The sequence below is a fragment of the Chiloscyllium plagiosum genome, unplaced genomic scaffold, assembly GCF_037043375.1.
Source record: "Chiloscyllium plagiosum isolate Xiang-an unplaced genomic scaffold, Cpla_swu_hap1 HiC_scaffold_35, whole genome shotgun sequence".
NCBI lineage: Eukaryota > Metazoa > Chordata > Chondrichthyes > Orectolobiformes > Hemiscylliidae > Chiloscyllium > Chiloscyllium plagiosum.
The window spans coordinates 10560547-10581381 of record NW_028270173.1 but is presented as its reverse complement, the minus strand read 5'-3'; the positions used below and the strand labels follow the sequence as shown (position 1 = coordinate 10581381).

The 20835-nt window shown below is 43.5% G+C and overlaps 1 pseudogene across 1 annotated transcript; it reads right to left on the bottom strand.

Moving 5' to 3' along the window:
• Nucleotides 1-583: 583 nt before the first annotated feature.
• Nucleotides 584-20475, bottom strand: LOC122541457 (zinc-binding protein A33-like; annotated as a pseudogene). Its single transcript, XR_015753018.1, has 6 exons — nucleotides 19337-20475; nucleotides 19151-19246; nucleotides 18824-19057; nucleotides 13397-13419; nucleotides 13183-13301; nucleotides 584-1309 (listed from the first exon to the last, which is right to left on the bottom strand). The product of XR_015753018.1 is annotated as a zinc-binding protein A33-like (transcript).
• Between the last annotated feature and the right edge of the window lie 360 nt (nucleotides 20476-20835).

Here is a 20835-nt window from a genome sequence, read left to right as displayed (position 1 = left end):
AGGGGAGAGAGCCTACGATTGGAGGATCAGTCAGAGGGAGTGAGACTGTAAATGGACAGTCAGGGAGCATGCCCAAGTAAGTTCCAGAATAACAATAACCAAGGGCCAGTCCCAGGATCAGGTCAAGATGGTTTTGGGGCCAGAGTGAATCTAAGTGCTGGACACCCCCTCATGTTAAAGGTGAATGAATCTGCGGCCTCTTGAGGAACTGAGGCCATGGGATGGAAGGCAGTTTGAGTGAAGGTGTAAGGTAGCTAATACGGAAACAAATCCTGCATTTTGTGTTTGTGGTTTTGCCCTCAGTGCCCAGCAGGAGGGGCTGGCACTGCAGTGTCAAATTGGACTGATCTTTGTACAGCTCATCATCACCATCTTCTGGCTGAAACTGGCACTACACTTGAATCTCCAGCTACAAAACAGGTATTCAGAGAATCAGTAACTTCTGTTCCATGCAGCATGGTAGAAAAGTGACATTAAAAATCAAGATTTCCAAACTACCCGATTCACTGAAAATAACCATTTGTGTATTTCCTGTTACTTATGATGTAAGGTACTTAAAATACCAGAGGAATTTTGTCATTTCGGCAAACACAGTACTTGTTTTATTTACAGTATGATTAGGATTTTACAAAATATAATCAGGAAATTCAAACTCACATTAGGAACCAACGTGTTCTCAATGGCACATTTTAAACCCCAATCCCTGACCTCTGACCCTTCCCAGGGTCAGGTTATTTTGACGTTAGGGATGAAAAGACTCTAAGACTCTGCGCTTTTCCCAGATCCAGATAAGAATCAGAGCAGATTCTCAGAAAATGGTTTTCATCCCAAGTCCAGAAGAAAGGATAAAGTTTGTTCATGAATGTATTCCCAGTGAAGGTGTAGAGATGGGACTTGGTGTCTGCGTTGTAAAATGAAACTGTCCCAGATTCATAACTGAGATAAACTCCCACCTTCTTGGGGATCTGATTGACACGGAGAGGGGATCGAGGGGAGCAGTTCATATAAAACTGATTCCCATCCTGCCCAAGGATCCAGAACCCAGTTTGCGGGATCAAGCTAACCCGTCTCTTCCTCTCCACAGATTCTAAGACTACACCCAGAATCCAGTCCTGATTCCCCCCCACCTCCACCTCCCAGTAATGTCTCCCCGATGTGAATCCCTCTGATCCGAGGGCACAGGGACGGTCTGTAAACCTCTTCTCAGTGTCAGGAACACTCCTGCAGGTCTTGGTCCGGCTCAAAATCTTCAGATCCTCAGAGAGCTCGAGCCAGGGACTCACTGTTTCCTCATCCAGGGTCACAGAGACTAGGAGATAAAAACAGAAGTACAGACAGTCCATGGATATAAGAGAGAGAGAGAAAGTGTGCATGTGTGTGTGTACATACGTACACCTCTGCATGGAGAGGAATGTCTGTAGGTTGTGTATATGGTTGGGGGATGTATTTGTGGGGATCTTACATGCATGAGGGAGGACGGCCTTGTGTTTGTGGGGGAAATGTGTGCATGGAGGAGATATTTGAATGGTAGTCAAGGATGTTTGGAGGGGATGTCTGTGAATGGGTGGATGTGCACGTGTCAGTGGGTGGGTGTGTGGCTGTAGAGAAGTCGATGTGTGCTTGGAGATGTGAGGATGGGAGGAATCTGAGTATATGTGTGAGCAAGGTGGGGAGATGTGTGGGGTAAAGGCATGTTTGAGGGTGTTATATATGTGTGGGGGAAGAGAACACGTGTCTATGGGAAATGTGTATCACCTCTTTACATGTATAAAAAAAATAGAGAAGTCAAAGTCAACTCAGGCCACTTAGAGAATGAAGATGAGGAAATAATAACATTGAATCAAGAAATGGCAGGGGCTTGAATATAACTTGGAATCAGTCTTCACTAATAGTATCCCGAAATTACAAATTATATAGGGGAAAAACAAGGAGAGAAAAAATATTCATACACTATCACTCGACAAAAAAGTGCTCAGAGACAAATGGGGCTAAAACCTGAGAAATCTGCTCACTGTGGTGAGTTGCATATTCAAATACAGGTACACAATCCTTTATCCAAAATCCTTGGGGCCAGTTGCTTTTCAAAACTCGGAACTTTTCAGATTTCGGAATAAATGACATTTCCACAGTGAAATAAAAACACTATTACCTAACAGCAGATGCAGGTGTGAATAGTACAGGCACTGAGTCATAATTCACGCCTGCCAGTGCTGGGCCACGCCACCACGTCACATCAGAGTGAGGTGGTTCGACTGGGTGTGGAGATGGGTCACCTGTTCACACGCCAAAATGATGCTCCACACTCCACGAAAAAAAATCAGATTTTGGAATTTCGGATAAAGAATTGTGTGTCTGTATTAAAGGAGATAATTACAAAATTGATGCACTGTTCGTAATCATCCAGGTATCCTCGATTCTGGAAAAGTCCCAGATGACTGGAAACTGACACTGTAACAATTTAAAAAGGAAGGAGGGAAAAAGGAGGTAATTATACGGCAATTAGGTCAGCAACTGCTTTTGGGAAAATGGTAAAGTCTATTATAGAGATGTAACAGCAAAGCGTACATAAAATGATCAAAAATCATGCCTAACAAATTTACTAGAATTTTTAAAAGAAGTAATATGCCCAAAGATAAAGGGAAAGCAGTGGATGTAACATTATTTTGATATTCAGATGGCATTTGATAAGGTGTCATACATCAGGCAACTTAATGTATTGGAGGTAATATATTAACATGGATTGATGATTAGCTAACTAATAGAAGACAGAGAGTAGTGATTGAGGGGTCATTTTCAGGATTGCAACCTGTAACAATGTTCCACAGGGATCACCGCTGGGTCACATTTATTAACTGGATGTATCAATGACTTGGATGAGGAAAGTGAATGGACTATAGCCAAGTTTAAGGATGACAACTGAATAGGTGGGAAGGCAAGTGATGAGTGTAGTAACTGTATTGAGGTTAGTCAGGTGAACCTCGTAGAATAGAGTTCTCTGATTAGGGGTTTTAATCTGGTCGATTCGGGGCTGATAGATAACAACAGGAGTATCAGATATTCTGATGCTCTGAGGGAACTGTCTCAGTGTCAAGGACATTCCATGTGTAAATAAAGGGTGACTTGTTCACGGGATACTAGTCTCTGTGGAGTTATTTCAGTGGCAATGAGAGTAAAACATGCTCCTGAAGAAATTCTCACAACAATTGTCTTTGAATTGGGGTAAGAATGTCTGGCATCATGCCAATATTTGGGAAGCGAGACTCATTCGATTCTGCCATTGAAGACTGGGTGCAGTACGGGGAAAGAAAACATTAATTTTTACATGCAGATGACATTGGGATAGATGAAAAGCAATGAGGAATTTCCCTGACAGCTTGTGGACCTGCAGCTTTTTCTGTAATTAGGAGCCTAACTTTCCCTGAAGCACTAGATACTAAAACCTTTCAAGAGTTGACAGAGAGGTGAGGACAGTGCAAGAGAGAGAGAGAATTTCACAACTAATCTTGGAGGAACCGGTTTGGTTGAAGTTCACAGCACAGTTAAATGTTGTTTTAAGTCTGTCCAAGAGAAAGGCTGTATTAGTGAGTACACTGGGTTCATTCTTGATTATATGTTTTTGGAGATAAGTCTCTTGATTAAACTTAATATATAAGCCACAGCTATTAATTTAACCTGGTGCAATGTTTTGTAGAGGAATAAGATGGTGTTATTTTCTGAGTCTGTGGATTGTGAAGGAGCAAAAATGGCCTTTCCAGTGATGTGTACTTCTTGTCAGATGTGGGAGTTTAAAGAGAGTAGAAGGGTTACTATAAGACCATAAGACCATAAGACATAGGAGTGGAAGTAAGGCCATTCGGCCCATCGAGTCCACTCCGCCATTCAATCATGGCTGATGCGCATTTCAGCTCCACTTACCAGCGTTCTCCCCGTAGCCCTTAATTCCTCGAGACAACAAGAATCTATCAATCTCGGCCTTGAAGACATTTAGCGTCCCGGCTTCCACTGCACTCCGTGGCAATGAATTCCACAGGCCCACCACTCTCTGGCTGAAGAAATGTCTCCGCATTTCTGTTCTGAAATGACCCCCTCTAATTCTAAGGCTGTGTCCACGGGTCCTAGTCTCCTCGTCTAACTGAAACAATTTCCTAGCATCCACCTTTTCCAAGCCATGTATTATTTTGTACGTCTCTATTAAGTCTCCCCTTAATCTTCTAAACTCCAACGAATACAATCCCAGTATCCTCAGCCGTTCCTCATATGTTAGACCTGTCATTCCAGGGATCATCCGTGTGAATCTCCGCTGGACACGTTCCAGTGCCAGTATGTCCTTCCTGAGGTGTGGGGACCAAAACTGGACACAGTACTCCAAATGGGGCCTAACCAGAGCTTTATAAAGTCTTAGTAGTACATCTCTGCTTTTGTATTCCAACCCTCTTGAGATAAGAGACAATATTGCATTCGCTTTCTTAATCATGGACTCAACCTGCATGTTTACCTTTAGAGAATCCTCGACTAGCACTCCCAGATACCTTTGTGCTTTGGCTTTATTTATTTTATTACCTAGCATCTGTTATTGCGGATTATATCTGCCATAAATGATGTTGGATGTGAACCTTATCAGATCGAGTGGAGAGACAGATAGAAGCGATAAGGAATTTGCAACAGCAACAGTATGTGATGGATAGCAGTTATAGGAAGGGGGGAAAGTCTCAGATACAGTCATGTAGATGGGTTAACTCCAGGAAGGGTAAGAGAGGTAGGCACCTCGGGCAGGAGTCTTTTGTGGATGTACCCATTTCAAACAGGAATGCTGTTTTGGAAAATGTAGGGGGTGATGGATTCTCAGGGGAACGTAGCACGAACAGCCAGGTTTCTGGTATTGAGATTGGCTCTAACGCAACGAGGGGTATATCGGCTTCCAATAGATCAATTGTGTTAGGGGATTCTGTAGTCCGAGGTACAGACAGACGTTTCTGTGGCCAGCAGAGAAAAAGCAGAATGGTGTGTTGTTTCCCTGGTGCCAGGACCAGGGATGTCTCAGAGAGGGTGCAGAATGTTCTCACGGGGGAGAGGGTCCAGCAGGAGGTCATTGTCCACATTGGAACCGACAACATAGGAAGGGAAAAGGTTGAGATTCTAAAGAGAGATTACAGAGATTTAGGCAGAAATTTAAAAAGGAGGTCCTCAAGGGTAGTAATATCTGGATTACTCCCAGTGCAAGAGCTAGTGAGGGCAGGAATAGGAGGATAGATGAATGCATGGCTGAAGAGCTGGTGTATGGAAGAAGGATTCACATTTTTGGATCATTGGAATCTCTTTTGGGGTAGAAGTGACCTGTACAAGATAGACGGATTGCACCTAAATTGGAAGGGGACTAATATACTGGCAGGGAAATTTGCTAGAACTGCTTGGGAGGATTTAAACTAGTAAGGTGGGGGAGTGGGACCCAGGGAGATAGTGAGAAAAGGGATCAATCTGAGACTGGTACAGTTGAGAACTGAAGTGAGTCAAACAGTCAGGGCAGGCAGGGACAAGGCAGGACTAATAAATTAAACTGCATTTATTTCATTGTAAGGGGCCTAACAGGGAAGGCAGATGAACTCAGGGCATGGTTAGGAACATGGGACTGGGATATCATAGCAATTACAGAAACATGACTCAGAGATGGGCAGGACTGGCAGCTTAATGTTCCAGGATACAAATGCTACAGGAAGGATAAAAAGGGAGGCAAGAGAGGAGGGGGAGTGGCATTTTTGATAAAGGATAGCATTACAGCTGTGCTGAGGGAAGATATTCCCGGAAATACATCCAGAGAAGTTATTTGGGTGGAACTGAGAAATAAGAAAGGGATGATCACCTTATTGGGATTGTATTATAGACCCCCCAATAGTCAGAGAGAAATTGAGAAACAAACTTGTAAGGAGATCTCAGCTATCTGTAAGAATAATAGGGTAGTTATGGTAGGGGATTTTAACTTTCCAAACATCGACTGGGACTGCCATTGTGTTAAGGGATCAGATGGAGAGGAATTTCTTAAGTGCATACAAGACAATTTTCTGTATATGGATGTAGCTACTAGAGAAGGTGCAAAACTTGACCTACTCTTGGGAAATAAGGCAGGGCAGGTAAATGAGGTGTCTGTGGTGGAGCACTTTGGGGCCAGTGACCATAATTCTATTCGTTTTAAAATAGTGATAGAACAGGATAGACCAGATCTAAAAGTTGAAGTTCTAAATTGGAGAAAGGCCAATTTTGATGCCATTAGGAAAGAACTTTCAAAAGCTGATTGGAGGCAGATGTTTGCAGGTAAAGGGATGGCTGGAAAATGGGGAGCCTTCAGAATTGAGATAACAAGAATCCAGAGAAAGTATATTCCTGTCAGGGTGAAAGGGAAGGCTGGTAGGTATAGGGAATGCTGGATGACTAAAGAAATTGAGGGTTTGTTTAAGAAAAAGAAGGAAGCATATGTCAGGTATAGATAGGATAGATCGAGTGAATCCTTAGAAGACTATAAAGGAAGTAGGAGTATACTTAAGAGGGAAATCAGGAGGGCAAAACGGGGACATGAGATAGCTTTGGCAAATAGAATTAAGGAGAATCCAAAGGGTTTTTACAAATATATTAAGGACAAAAGAGTAACTCGGGAGAGAATAGGGCCCCTCAAAGATCAGCAAGGTGGCCTTTGTGTGGAGCCACAGAAAATGGGGGAGATACTAAATGAATATTTTGCATCAGTATTTACTGTGGAAACGGATATGAAAGATATAGACTGTAGGGAAATAGATGGTGACATCTTGCAAAATGTCCAGATTACAGAGGAGAACGTGCTGGATATTTTGAAATGGTTAAAGGTGGATACATCCCCAGGACCTGATCAGGTGTACCTGAGAACTCTGTGAGAAGCTAGAGAAGTGATTGCTGGGCCTCTTACTGAGATATTTGTATCATCGATAGTCATAGGTGCCACTGTTTAAAAAGGCAGTAAAGACAAGCCAGGGAAATATAGACCGGTGAGCCTGACCTCGGTGGTGAGCAAGTTGTTGGAGGAATCCTGAGGGACAGGATGTACATGTATTTGGAAAGGCAAGGACTGATTAGGGATAGTCAACATGGCTTTGTGTGTGGGAAATCATGTCTCACAAACTTGATTGAGTTTTTTGAAGAAGTAACAAAGAAGATTGATGAGGGCAGAGCAGTAGATATGATCTATATGGACTTGAGTAAGGCATTTACATGAATGATTTGGATGTGAGCATAAGAGGTACAGTTAGTACGTTTGCAGATGACACCAAAATTGGAGGTGTAGTGGACGGCAAAGAGGGTTATCTCAGATTACAACAGGATCTGGACCAGATGGGCCAATGGACTGAGAAGTGACAGATGGAGTTTAATTCCGATAAATGCAAGGTCTGCATTTTGGGAAAGCAAATCTTAGCAGGACTTATACACTTAATGGTAAGGTCCTAGGGAGTTTTGCTGAACAAAGAGACCTTGGAGTGCAGGTTCATAGCTCCTTGAAAGTGGAGTTGCAGGTAAATAGGATAGTGAAGAAGGTGTTTGGTATGCTTTTCTTTATTGGTCAGAGTATTGAGTACAGGAGTTGGGAGGTCATGTTGCGACTGTACAGGACATTGATTAGGCCACGGTTGGAATATTGCGTGCAATTCTGGTCTCCTTCCTATTGGAAAGATGGTGTGAAACTTGAAAGGGTTCAGAAAAGATTTACAAGAATGTTGCCAGGGTTGGAGGATTTGAGCTATAGGGAGAGGCTGAACAGGCTGGGGCTGTTTTCCCTGGAACGTCAGAGGCTGAGGGGTAACCTTATAGAGGTTTACAAAATTATGAGGGGCATGGATAGGATAAATAGACAAAATCTTTTCCCTGTGGTTGGGGAGTCCAGAACTAGAGGGCATAGGTTTAGGGTGAGAGAGGAAAGATATAAAAGAGACCGAAGGGACAACTTTTTCACACAGAGGGTGGTACGTGTATGGAATGAGCTGCCAGAGGATGTGGTGGAGGCTGGTACAATTGCTACATTTAAGAGGCATTTGGATGGATATATGAATAGGAAGGGTTTGGAGGGATATGGGCTGGGTGCTGGCAGGTGGGACTAGATTGTGTTGGGATATCTGGTCGGCATGGACAGGTTGGACCGAAGGGTCTGTTTCCATGCTGTACATCTCTATGACTCTCTGACTCTATTTGCCACCTGGAAGTTTCCTCCAATTTTGAGAAGATACCATTTTTACTTGGTAATTCAAGAACCAGGGGAATCCTTATCAGGATTTATGAAGAGACTAAGATGACTTGGAGAGGCATGTGACTTTGGTTTAACTCTTAATAGGCTGCTCAGAGCACATTTAGTATGTGGGATTAATAATGTAACCATACAAAAGTGCCTAATAGCTGAAGCACAACTCTCCCCAGTCCGACTGAGCTTGGGGAACACCACTGCAGTGAAGACAATTGCCGAGCCTCACTCAGGACATATTCTTAACAGAGGGACCTTCGGTCAGCCCAAGGCAAAATCCAAAAACAAAACCAAGCCTCAGTTCAAATTCTCTTCATGATTCGGGCTGGCAAACCTTTGTAGTTGCTGCTGATACGCAGACTCTCGACAGCAAAAGAGTCCTACTAGACTGAAATTGCATGAGAGGACACATCACCTGGTATCCAGGAGATTGCACACTTTGGATAGTCCACCTGCATCTGGTTTGGGACAGTCAAATTGCTTAGCAACATCCAAATTGGAACCAATCAAAATAAATGACTGGTTACATGGTCACCTGGTTGTTATGGGGGTTGATACAGACGGAACAATTTCAATGATCGCACAACCAGTCATGAACAAACTTCACCTTGGACTTAATTTTGCATGAGACATCAACTAGATTCCTATATCGGGGAACCTTTCCAGATTAAGGGGACACTTTTGGTTCCAGGGTCTTGTGAGAAGCAGCTGGTTCAGTTCCCACTGACTGTAGTAAAAGGGTCAGGCCCAAGCTGGATGGGGTGGAATTGGTTGAGAAAGATTCACCTCGACTGGCTTAACATTTCTCGATTAGAAAATGGCAGCCTGAATGAAGTCCTAATGACAGAGCTGGAAGTTTTTAAGGAAGGTTTAGGGAATGGAGAGAGGGCCACCCTGCATGTTGATCAGGAAGCAATTCTGCAAAGGTCACTCAGTGCCATTTGCTCTATGGGCAAACATAGATGGAGAAATCAGAAAGCTGGAAAGTGAAGGAGCTACCAAACCAGTCCAGTTTGCAGAATGGACAGCACTGGTCGTACTGATTGTGAAGCCCAATGGGTCGGTTTGCGTTTGTGGAGATTTGAAACAAACAATAAACCGCTGTTCACAGCTGGATAAATCCCCAATTCCTCGCACAGAGGATTTATACACAAAGCTGGAGGGGAGGTGGGCTGTCCTTCACAAAACCAGACATGAGTCATGCATTCCTGCAATTGTGGCTCAAAATGATTCCCAGAAATATGCTACAATTAATACCCATAACAATTTCCCAGAACACGAGTCTGCCATTTGAGGTATCATCAGCCTGTGTAATTTTTCTATGGACAGCAGAGAATAATTTACAAGGTCTACCTCAGGTCGCCATTTATTTAGATGATGTGCTAACAACAGGGAAGACCAATAAGGAGCACTGAGAGAACTTGGACACAGTCCTTGAATGTTTCTCCCAGGTGGGCGTATGCCTTAGAAGGGAAAATGTGTGTTCCAAGCTCCCTAAGTGACCTACTTGAGCTACAGAGACGAGAAGATTGGGTTACACTGACTGGAAGATGAAGTGAGGGCGATCAAAAGTGCCCTTGTTCCCATGTCTGTACCTGAGCTGAGGGCTTTCCTTGGGCTGGTGAATTATTATGGAACGTTCATCCATAATCTGGCCTCCATCCTGGCACTTTTGCATCAACTCCTAAAAAAGGATCTGCCTTGGAAATGTTTGCATCACGAAGCCATAACTATTTCTTCACTTCCCTGAAAGCTATCACCCTCAAAGGTATTCGCACACAATGATCTCAAGTGAGTTCTGGTAGTGTCAGTGATATTTCCCCGGATGGTCTCGGGGTAGTATTAGTTCATGGTTGGCCCAATGGAGAGGAACACCCAATAGTGTATGCATCCAGGACTTTGGCTAATGCAGAGCGTAAATAAGCCCAGATAGAGAAGGAAGGTTTGATGGCCATAGTTGGACTCAAGAAGTTCCAGCAATACCTTTCTGGACTTGGATTTGTAATCATAATGGCTCACAGAACCCTGCTAGGTCTACTTAAAGAGGACAAGGCATTGCAGCCCATACCTTCAGGCTGAATTCAGCAGTGGGCTCTAATATTACATCCATACGATTACAAGTTGAAACACTGTCTGGGAGGCCAGGTAGCAAGTGTGGATGCATTGAGCTGCTTCCCACTGGCAGATATACATCCAGTGGTACTGCCACTGCATGAGTCCAAAATGGTTTCAAATTTCCAGTCACAGCTGACAATATCAGACACAGAAAGATCTGGTCCTGGCTAAACTGAAATAGCTGGTGGTGATGGGGGAAACCAAAGGGCCATCATACCCAGAACTAAAACCTTTCTGTATCCGGAGAGATCAGATCACAGTAGAAAATGGCATATTATTATGGGAAGCAAGAGTAATTATCCTGAGTGAAGGTTGTCACCAAATATTGGCTGAACTTTACCAGACTCTTCCAGGGCTTTACAATATGAAAATGTTGGCGAGACTTTTTGTGTCTGGTGGCCAGTATTGGATGCATTGATGGGGCAGTGCCCAGAGTGCCAACAAGGACACAACATTCATGGGAATGACCAGGTAAACCACGGACTCAGTTATATGACAATTACACAGGTCCTTTCATGGGCTCAATGTTCTTGGTCATTGTGGACACCCACTTAATGGATGTGTATCGCGTTCATTTGTCAAACGCGATGATAGCAAAACTGCGCACGTCTTTTGCAACACAGGGACTTCCGGAAGTGTTGGTCACAGATAATGGGCCATCATTCACTAGCAGGGACAGTGAATACTTACTAAAGTCAAATAGCATTCAACATATAAGAACAGCTCCATACCATCCATCATCCAATGGTCTGGCAAAAAGAGCAGTCCAAACTTTGAAAGCAGGCTTAAAGAAACAACCTGCAGCCTAACCAGAGACCAAATTGTCCCAGTTTCTATTTGATAAGAGGACCATGCCTCATGCAGCTACAGAAATAGCACCAGCAGAGTTGCTGATGGGGTGAAGACTCGGCACCAGGTTAAACCTGATCTTCCTGGACCAGGGTGGAGGCAGGGGGAGGGTAAAACAGCATCAGGAATACCAGTGACAGACAAAGACTCCGCTAAATGACAGAAACACTTCACTTTAGAGAACAATGTTTGGTGCAGGAAATGACCTGAATGACCCTGATTGGTTGAAGTGAGGTCAGGTCCACTGATGTACAAAGTTTGGGGAGGTGCAACAGTCCTGAACAAGCATGTGGACCACATGAAAGCTGCAAACTCCCAAACAGGGCGGAAGCAAAATGTGCCCAGCTCCTGGGAACAGTCAGAAAGGCTGGCAGGGCCTATGGGCTCTCCCTCAGCACTAAGGGTTGAAGAGACCTCAGAATCAAAGATGGACATAATGGACGTTGCCACCTGGAAAAGAGAATGAATTTCTTCCGAGATGGTTGGGGTACAAGAGGAGAGCTGCTGTATGTTACACATTGCCCTTATCCAAGGCAGAATCGGAGGAATCTGAGCCGGTGGCAAAAACACTTCAGGCAGAGCTGCAAGGAAAAGAACTGGCCTGTGTCCTCAGGCTCACAGGGAGAGGGATGTAGTGATTGTGATGAGCTCGGCCAGGTTGATTAAAAAGAAAAGAGTTCCCTGATTGGGGCTGTTAATCTGGTCCAATCAAGGAGTCCTGGCTGACAGATATAAACAGGAGTGTCAGACCTCCTGTCACTCCGAGTGCTGGCTGTGAGGGAGCTGGATCAGTTTCAAGGACTTTCCAAGTATAAGCAAAGGGTGGCTTGGTGATGGGATACAGGCCTCTGTGGAGTTATTTCAGTGAGGATGACGGAAAGAGTCTGTGGAGGAATATAGACAGATTAGGTGAATGGGAAAAACCTTAGCAGGTGGAAGGGAATGTGAGGGAATGTGAGGTTATACACTTTGGCAGGAAAGATAAAGTAGCTGGATGTAATTTAATGGATAGAGACCACAAAAAGCTACAGAAGAGAGAGACTTGGCAGTCGTTCATGAATCACAAAAAGCATTCATGTTCTGTGGATTACCGCGAGGGCAAATGAAATGTTAGCGTTTGTTACAAAGAGAATGGAGTAGAAAAGTAGGGAGGTTTTGCTAAAACTAGACAAGGCATTAGTCAGACACAGCTGCAATACTGTGAACATCTTTTACAATATATGGACCCCTGGAGGTGGTGGTCACAGGTAATGGGCAGCAGGGACTTCAAATATTTCCTAACATCAAATGGCTTTTGAAAGGATAAGTATTTTGGCATTCGAGGCCTAAAGAGAAGTTTCACTGGGTTGATCCCAGGCATGGACGGGCTATGATATGAGGAGAGGTTGAGTAAATTGATCCTGTATTCATTGGAATATAGAAAATGAGAAGTTGCCTTTATTGAAATCTACCTGATTCTTCGAAGACTTGACCGGGTAGCTGTGGAAAGACATTATTCCTCCTCTTGGACAGCCTCGGACCACAGGGTATAATCTCAAAGTAAACAGTTACACATTTAAGAACAAGACAAGGAGGAATTTCTTCTCTCCGAGAATTGTGAATCTGGGGAATTCTTTACTGCAGAAGGCTGTTGAGGTTGGGTCATTAGTGAACTCCCACAGAAATGTCCTGGAGTGGAGATAATTGATCTTGAACAATCACAATCATCTTCCTCTGTGCTTGGAATGACTCTAACCAGTGGAGAGATTTCCCCCAATTCCTATTGACTCAGTTTTGCTGAAGTTTCTTAATGCTTCTTTATGTTACACCAAGTTACATGCTATATTGATGTCAAAGACAGTCTGAGCCATTATTATCCAGCTTTCTTTTTAACTAAGAGCTTAATTATATATCTTTGGTATTTGTATTCATAACAATCCAAATAACAGAATATAAATACAGAACAAAGAAACTGAGCTGAGTTTTACCAGGTTTAATAGCTTCCACCATTTCTCTCCACACTGGAAATGGTAAAATGATATTCAAGCTTTCAGTGGACAGGACACCATCTGTTAGTGACAGTGCATTACCAGTGTCATGGCTCATCCTGTAAATATTAAAAAGATTATCATAAATTCATTGAAAACCTTTCTGAGCAATTTCACCAACTTGCACTGAGTTTCAGTAAAGTGCATGTCCTACCTCATCTTCCCAGATACTTCCTCCTGAAATAAACAAAACACAAATCTGAGTTGACAGAGACTGACTGTCTTTATCAAAAAAATAGTAATTACACTCACATTGCCCCAAGCTGCTGTTCCTGATTGCTGGAACAGAATAAGAATGGCACACAAAACATCCTGAAGCACTGGAGGAAGTAAAGTCAAAATTAAGGAATTGCAAAGGGTGCCAGTAAACATTAACCAACTTCACTCAAGAAAAGAGAAGATCTGACTTAGATGTTAAAAATTATGAAAGGATTAATCTGTTTGATTCAGTGAAGATGTTTCCACCTCAAAGGAACCAGAAAATCTGTGTTCAAATACATAATCCTGTTAGGGCAGCCCATGATTGAGAGCAGCACAAAATGGCCAGTGGATGCCCATGAAAAAAGCAGCAGAACATGGCTTACAGTAGCTCTAGAGAACTTGGTAAAATATTTTGCTTAATATGTCTGTCTAAGTTATAACAACGGTAGCTCTGTGAACCCAAGATAATAGAATTGAGATGGCACAGCAGGCCTCACAGTTATCTGAAGATGCAGCTGCAGTTGCTTACACAGGAGACATATATAAGAGCATTTCACATAAGAAACCTACATTTAATTTGTAAATCTGTTACAAATGTAGATTTTAGTCAAGATTCTTCAAATAATGATAGGCATAGATTCTGAATTAGTTATAGATTTACACACTTATATAAAGAAAATCCCACTTACAGCATGTGCATAGAAGTTGTTATAATTATAGTTACAAGATAGAAGTGCTGTGTTTGATTGACATTCCAAGGTTGGGTGAGAAAGAAACTGCTCACAATCCTTAGCTAAAGAATTCTAACATTAGGTATGACCATAGAACTTTATTGGAACTGATGTAACAAATTTTATAACAATTCATAAAAATTAGCATCCCTTATATCACCAATAGCAAGATTAGTATGAAAAATGAATTGCATGACAGAATTCAAGAGGTCCTTAGTGATAAATTATTGGCAATGAATGGAGCTGGCAATTGTCTGAGAAAGAGTATGGCTAACAGGATTGAATATAGCATCCATTGTGAAAAGCCCCAAGAAGGGGCATAAGAGAATCTGGGAAGCTTCATGAGAACATAGAGGCCTGTGGGTTGACCACGCACCTGTCCATCTCTGTCCACGCAGTCACAGTATTTCTGAAATTGGAAGGGCAATTAATGAATTAATTAATTATGATTGGTCTGCAATTGCTAAAGGCAGGCTGGAAATGTGGAAAGAAATGTATGTCTTTACTTTACTCATTGAAGAGCTCTGGATTTTCAGACGGTCTCTTGCCACCTGTGAAATTTCAATAAACTCTTTGATGCTAGAAGTATTGAATGATTTATTTGGTCATTCTGCCCCAACAATCTAAATCACAAATAAATCGAATGGGGAGTTCATGAGAAATATCTTTATTGAGATAGTGAAGAGGGAAGTGAAACAAAATAGAGTAAAATAAAAGATTAGAACACCTCAATAGTATCAGGGATAGCAAGGATATAAAGAGCTAAAGCAGAATAGTCCATAGTATGGAAAGTTACTCACAGAGAACTGCATCCCACATGGGAAATGAAAAATACAAACAATGCCTTTTCCCCTTTAAAATACTGACTGCTAATAAAACAACCACAAACTCTAACTCTCTGGGTTGTTGCAATACAGTGCAATTTGACACATAGAATTCCCAAAGTTTCAGGTCGTAACACAAAACCATGTCAGTACTAGGAGAAAGTGAGGACTGCAGATGCTGGAGATCAGAGCTGAAAGTGTGTTGCTGGAAAAGCGCAGCAGGTCAGGCAGCATCCAAGGAGCAGGAAAATCGACGTTTCGTGCATAAGCCCTTCTTCAGGAATCCTGCAGAAGGGCTTATGCCCGAAACGTCGATTCTCCTGTTCCTTGGATGCTGCCTGACCTGCTGCGCTTTTCCAGCAACACATTTTCAGCCATGTCAGTACTAGCCAATAAACCATACGCAAAGGAACTGAACACTGGCAAAGTTAATTCTCAGGTCCAATTCCTGAAGAGTCAGGTTTGCACCTTCTGACCAATCAGGACATGAAATACCATTTAGCGACACCTAATTGGAAAGTCAGGTATTTAACTATGAGGAAGTTGTGTTTTAATTTTTTTTTTAAATTAGGTTTAATTTGACTAAATGCAAGGTATGCCATTTTGATAAAGCAAAGACAGGATTTATACAATTAAAAGTAGGGCCTTGAGCAGTGTTGTAAAACAATGACACCTCGGTTTTCAAATTCATAATTCTTTTGAAGGTTTCCTCACATGTATACACGGTGGTTAAGAAGCCATTTAGAATGTTTGTCTTCATTGCTCAGCCCTTTAAGTATCGGAGTTGGAACATTATGTTGAGGTTGTACAGGACATTGGTGAGGCCTCTTCTGGAGTACTGTATCCAGTTGTGGTCTCCATGATATAGGAAGGATATCGTGAAGCTGGAGAGTTCGGAAGAGATTTACCAGGATGTTGACAGGAATGGAGGGTTTGAATTGGAAAGAGAAGCTGGATAAGCTGGAGTTTCTTTCACTGGAGGTTGAGATGTGACCTGAGAGGTTTATAAAATAATCAGGGGTACAGATAAAGTGAATGGCAGGTGTCTTTTCTCTTGGGAAGGGGATATCAAAATTAGGGGACATACTTGTATGGTGAGAGGTGAAACTTTAAAAAAAACTATAAGGGGCAACTTCTTTCACACAGAGAGGAGTTTGTGTGTTGAATGAACTTACAAAGGAAATGTGAATGTGGGTACAGTTACATTTAAAAGACATTTAGACAAGTACATTAATCAGAAATGTTTGGAGAGATATGGGCCAAGGGCAGGCACATGGGACTAGTTTAGTTTGGGATTATGGACAGCCTGGGCTGGTTGGACCGAAGGGTTTGTTTCCATGCTGTGTGACTCTGTGTTTCCACGGTTTTCAGACAGCATACATTGAGTATCAAATATCTTTACCTCATTTAACTCTCGTAAGGCTGTATTTTATTGAAAGGATACACAGCCATGTTAAGGTTTAGTTAGCAGTTGGAACCTGTCAAATGTACCCAGCCCAGTGATAAGTAGATTGTCTGCCCAGAATGAAGTATGTAACTGTGCTTTGTGCATAAAAATCCAGACTATTTGTAATGTGCTCCTCAGGGATACAATGGCCTGCCTGTAGGACAGGGGTGGTGGATACCTGCCTTAGCAGCCTGAACCAGGAAAAGGCCTTTGACAGGACATCACACACCGACATGTGGGACTTACTCTCCAAAATGGGCTTTGGGAGGGAATCTGCAATCGAATCCGACTGCTCTACACTAACATCCTTAGTGCAGTCTCAATTAATGGGTGGGAATGCGACAGCTTCCCGATCAGATCCGGACTCAGGCAGGGCTGCCCACTCTCTCCTGCCTTGTTTGTGCGTTGTATACAGCCCTTTGCTGAGTCCATCAGGAAGGATGTGAGCCTGAGATGGGGGTGACTATTCCAGGCAGCGGAGGCCTACAAGGGAAAGCCTCCCTGTACATGGATGATGTCACTGTTTTCTGCTCAGATCTGCTGTCAAGTGCACAGACTCATAAGCATCAATGACCAGTTTGAACTGGCCTCAGCAGCCAAGGTAAATCAAGGCAAGAGCAAGGCCATGTACTTTGGGAACTGGGCTGACCAATCCTTCATGCCTTTCACAATCAGGACAGATTACCTGAAGGTGCTGGGAATATGTTCAGAGGAGCTGAGGCATGCACAAAAACTTGGGAGAAGAGTATTTCCAAGGTAAGACAGAAACTGGTCCTTTGGGAGCAGCATTTCCTCTCCACTGCAGGTTAAAACCTGGTTATTAGGTGTGAGATACTTTCACTGTTGTACGAGGGGCAGGACGGGCCCATTCCCAGAACCTGCATTGCTGCAGTTACCCGAGTCATCTTCCACTTCATCTGGTGGTCTAAGCTGGACATGTCACAGGGACACCATGTAAAAACCTCTGGATAATGGGGGGAAGAACGTACCCAAGATCACCCTCATCCTGATGGCCACCTTTGTGTGTGGCTGCATCAAGCTGCACCAAACACCAAGTCTCACTATGTACTGAGGTTCTACCTGTCCCTGGTGTTGGGAAGGGTGGGACTGGCCTTGTATTAGCGGAGCGCTCCAAGTAGTTGGACCGTTCCATATCACCTCACCTTCATGGAGAAATTTACAAACAAAAACACCTTTATCCACAATTCATCAGCACATATCATCCTCGAGAGCCTGGAGGAAATGAGTGGGTGGGTCTTGTCGGCTTGTTCCTTGAGCAGATTGTCAAAGGCATTGCCAGAACTTCTCAACAAGCATCAGGATGTTGCTTGGTTGCAGGTGAGAAGGGTACTACCTGTGAGATCTTTCATATATACCCGGACTTTCTCTGCCTGCAGTGGCTTTTGTCAAATTTCATCCTGAGTAGCTCGGTGACTTGTGACTCTGTGTTGTACGGTCTGTTCCTTGGGACACACAGTGAGACAAACATTGACTGCACCAGGAGGACCATCAACTCAGTGAAAGATGCTCTTTGGTCTGATCGAAACCTGTCAGTCTTCCAGGGCAAGGAGTTGACCCCAACTGAGTGTTACAGACTGGCATATTCCAAGTCCAGGACCACGTACTGAGGGATGCACTAAAGCCTAGGGCAGCTGCTGCAAGGCCCAGTGTGTAAAGACATAATCTAAAAACCTTTCTGAAGTTAGATGGAGGTGCACTCAGTTATCAGACCCTCCAGTGCCTCAAATGTATGTAAATATTGTCTTGTACAAGTAAGAAATGCACTGGGTTTGTTTGTCCACCCAGATATAACTATAACATGTAAATGATATCTGGGTGGACATATGAAGAGGAAGTGTTTAGAGGGATATGGGTCAAATGCAAGCAAATGGGATGAATTAAGTTAGGATATCTGCTCGGTATGGACAATTTGGACTGAAGGGTCTATTTCCATCCTGTATCTCTGACTCTGACTCTATATGTAAAAACTGTACAGAGTCGAACTGCTCTAGTCATACGAAATGTATGTACTGTATAAAAAGAATTTTATGAATAAACTATATTTTTGAAATACACCAACTTGTAATTTGAACTGTTTTCCACATGTATGTGAATAAATCACTTGCATCTTGGGTGGAGCTGTGAATTGTCGACTGCTTTTTAATTTAGCCTTTTAATAGTGATGAGAATTTCAATAGTGAAAGCCACCATCATCAACGAGATTGAGGAAAATGTATGAAGCGGGAGAGTAGACAAACACATGAGGGAAAGAGGAGCAGAAAGGGATATTGGAGGAATGAGGGAGGATGGGAGCAAGTTTATGAGGATCACATTCTGAGTTTACTTTCCATGAACTAAAATTAAATATAATCCCTCACCTGGAGAAATATCACTCCGTCTTTTTGTTCCAACTGTTTTTCCAACTTTGAGAGTTTCTCCTGAAAAGAATTTAAATTCTTTTGAATTTTGCCAAGATTTTGCTGCATTGTTCTGAGAATGTTTTCCTCTTGTTCCCTGAGATCTCGGAGTAAACGCTGCTCTTTCTCAGTGAGAAACTGGTGCATTTTGGTGAACTCGGATTTGATGTGAGTCTGCAGATTTTGGGATTGAACCTACAAGAGCAAATATAGAAACAATCTGCTTCTGCAGTAAAACACAACAAAGGAAGGAATCAAATTTGGAAGCTGAGCTCAGGGAAATTTTACCCGAATTTGGGAAATCTTCTGTTTCTGCTGCCGCTCCATTTCGAGAGCCGCCGATTTCTTCCCTGTGAGAGATTCCAAGAAAGATTTCACCCGATCCTGGGATTGGGAGAGAAAATCAGAAAATAAAAGTATTAGACCATGAAAATGTGATAAAATAATCAGGGTATGGAATCTGTTTCCTTTTACCTTGTAGATTCCAACCGCTTCTTCAATCGGGATGAAGCGGTGCTCCCTGTGTTCCCGGGAAACTACACAATTCACACAAATCAATTTCTTGTCAGTTTCACAAAAAACCTTCAGTTCTTCCTGATGTTCCTCACAGTGACGTTTACTTCCCTTCTCTTGCGGATTCAGATTTAACTTCCGAACTTTCTCAGATAGATTCGCTAAGGCCCGGTTTCCTCTGAGGGATCTGTCCGGAAACTCCTCTCTACATTCCGGGCAGGAGATTCTCTCCTGCTTTTCCCAGCTCTGGGTGATACAGGAGCGACAGAAGTTGTGTCCACAATCCAGTGAAACCGGATCGGTGAAGAAATCCAGACAAATGGGACAGATTACCTCCTCGGTCAAACTCTGGAAATGGTGTTTGAAATCCATGCTGTTTGGTATTCCTGATGAAGGGCTTTTGCCCAAAACGTTGATTTTGCCTGTCCTCGGATGCTGCCTGAACTGCTGTGCTCTTCCAGCACCACTAATCCAGACTCTGGTTTCCAGCATCTGCAGTCATTGTTTTTACCTGTTTGATATCCATGTCCACCCTCATCACTTCCTGATTCAAACTATTTTCAGTTTCAGTTTCCCTGCGCCGCAGAACACATTCAGCTCAGTCACTCCCTCAGGGAGGTCAGTGCAATCCTCAAGGAATTCTTGTTATTGGCTGCTCTCGGCCCCGCCCACCCTGAGAGGCGGAGACAGCCCCCAGAGCAGAATGAGGAATAAACAGCGTTAGAGCAGCGACAGGGAATCCCTGAAGCCGGGAGGTGAGAGGGAAGGTCGGTTGGGAGTGGGGTAGGTGGGTGAAGAGAGGATGGGAGGGGGTGGGGATGTTGTCCTGGGAGTGACTGGCAGCCTGCTGCTCTCCTTCATATCCTTCAGTCCCAGAGCAGCCCCAGGCACGGATGGCCAAGTTGCGTTTAACTTTGTGGGCAACACAAGCTGAAACATATTGTCCAGCGCCTCCTCACCTTTCCTTTACAATCCCCCAGGATCCTCTCAATCCTCACTTCGGGAGTCACTGCACAGAACTGAAGAGCCTCATCCATGGTCCCATTCTGGGAAATCTCCCCTTGCACCATCCCTTCAGCCTTGACATCCTTCTGAAAGGCTGCAGCTTGTGCAGGAAACCAGTGGGAATCCTGTTGGTGATGTTTCCACCATTTCTCCAGGCTCACTGCTGGGTCAGTCCAAGGAAACTCCCCCCAAGGGAGATTCAACCCCAAGGGCTTCCATAAAACCGGACAGACGGCAGCAATTCCCTCTCAGATTCTATCTCCCTCTCCTGGAGAGGGGGGATAGGGAGTGCCTGAGGGTATATGAATAGGAAGGGGTTGGAGGGATATGGGCCGAATGGCCTACTCCTGCACCTATTGTCTATTGATCACCCAGGATCTCCTCAATGTACCATAGAGCCAGTATCAGAGCACAGAGCCCAGGACTGCCATTCTGCCCAGGACTGCCATTAAGCA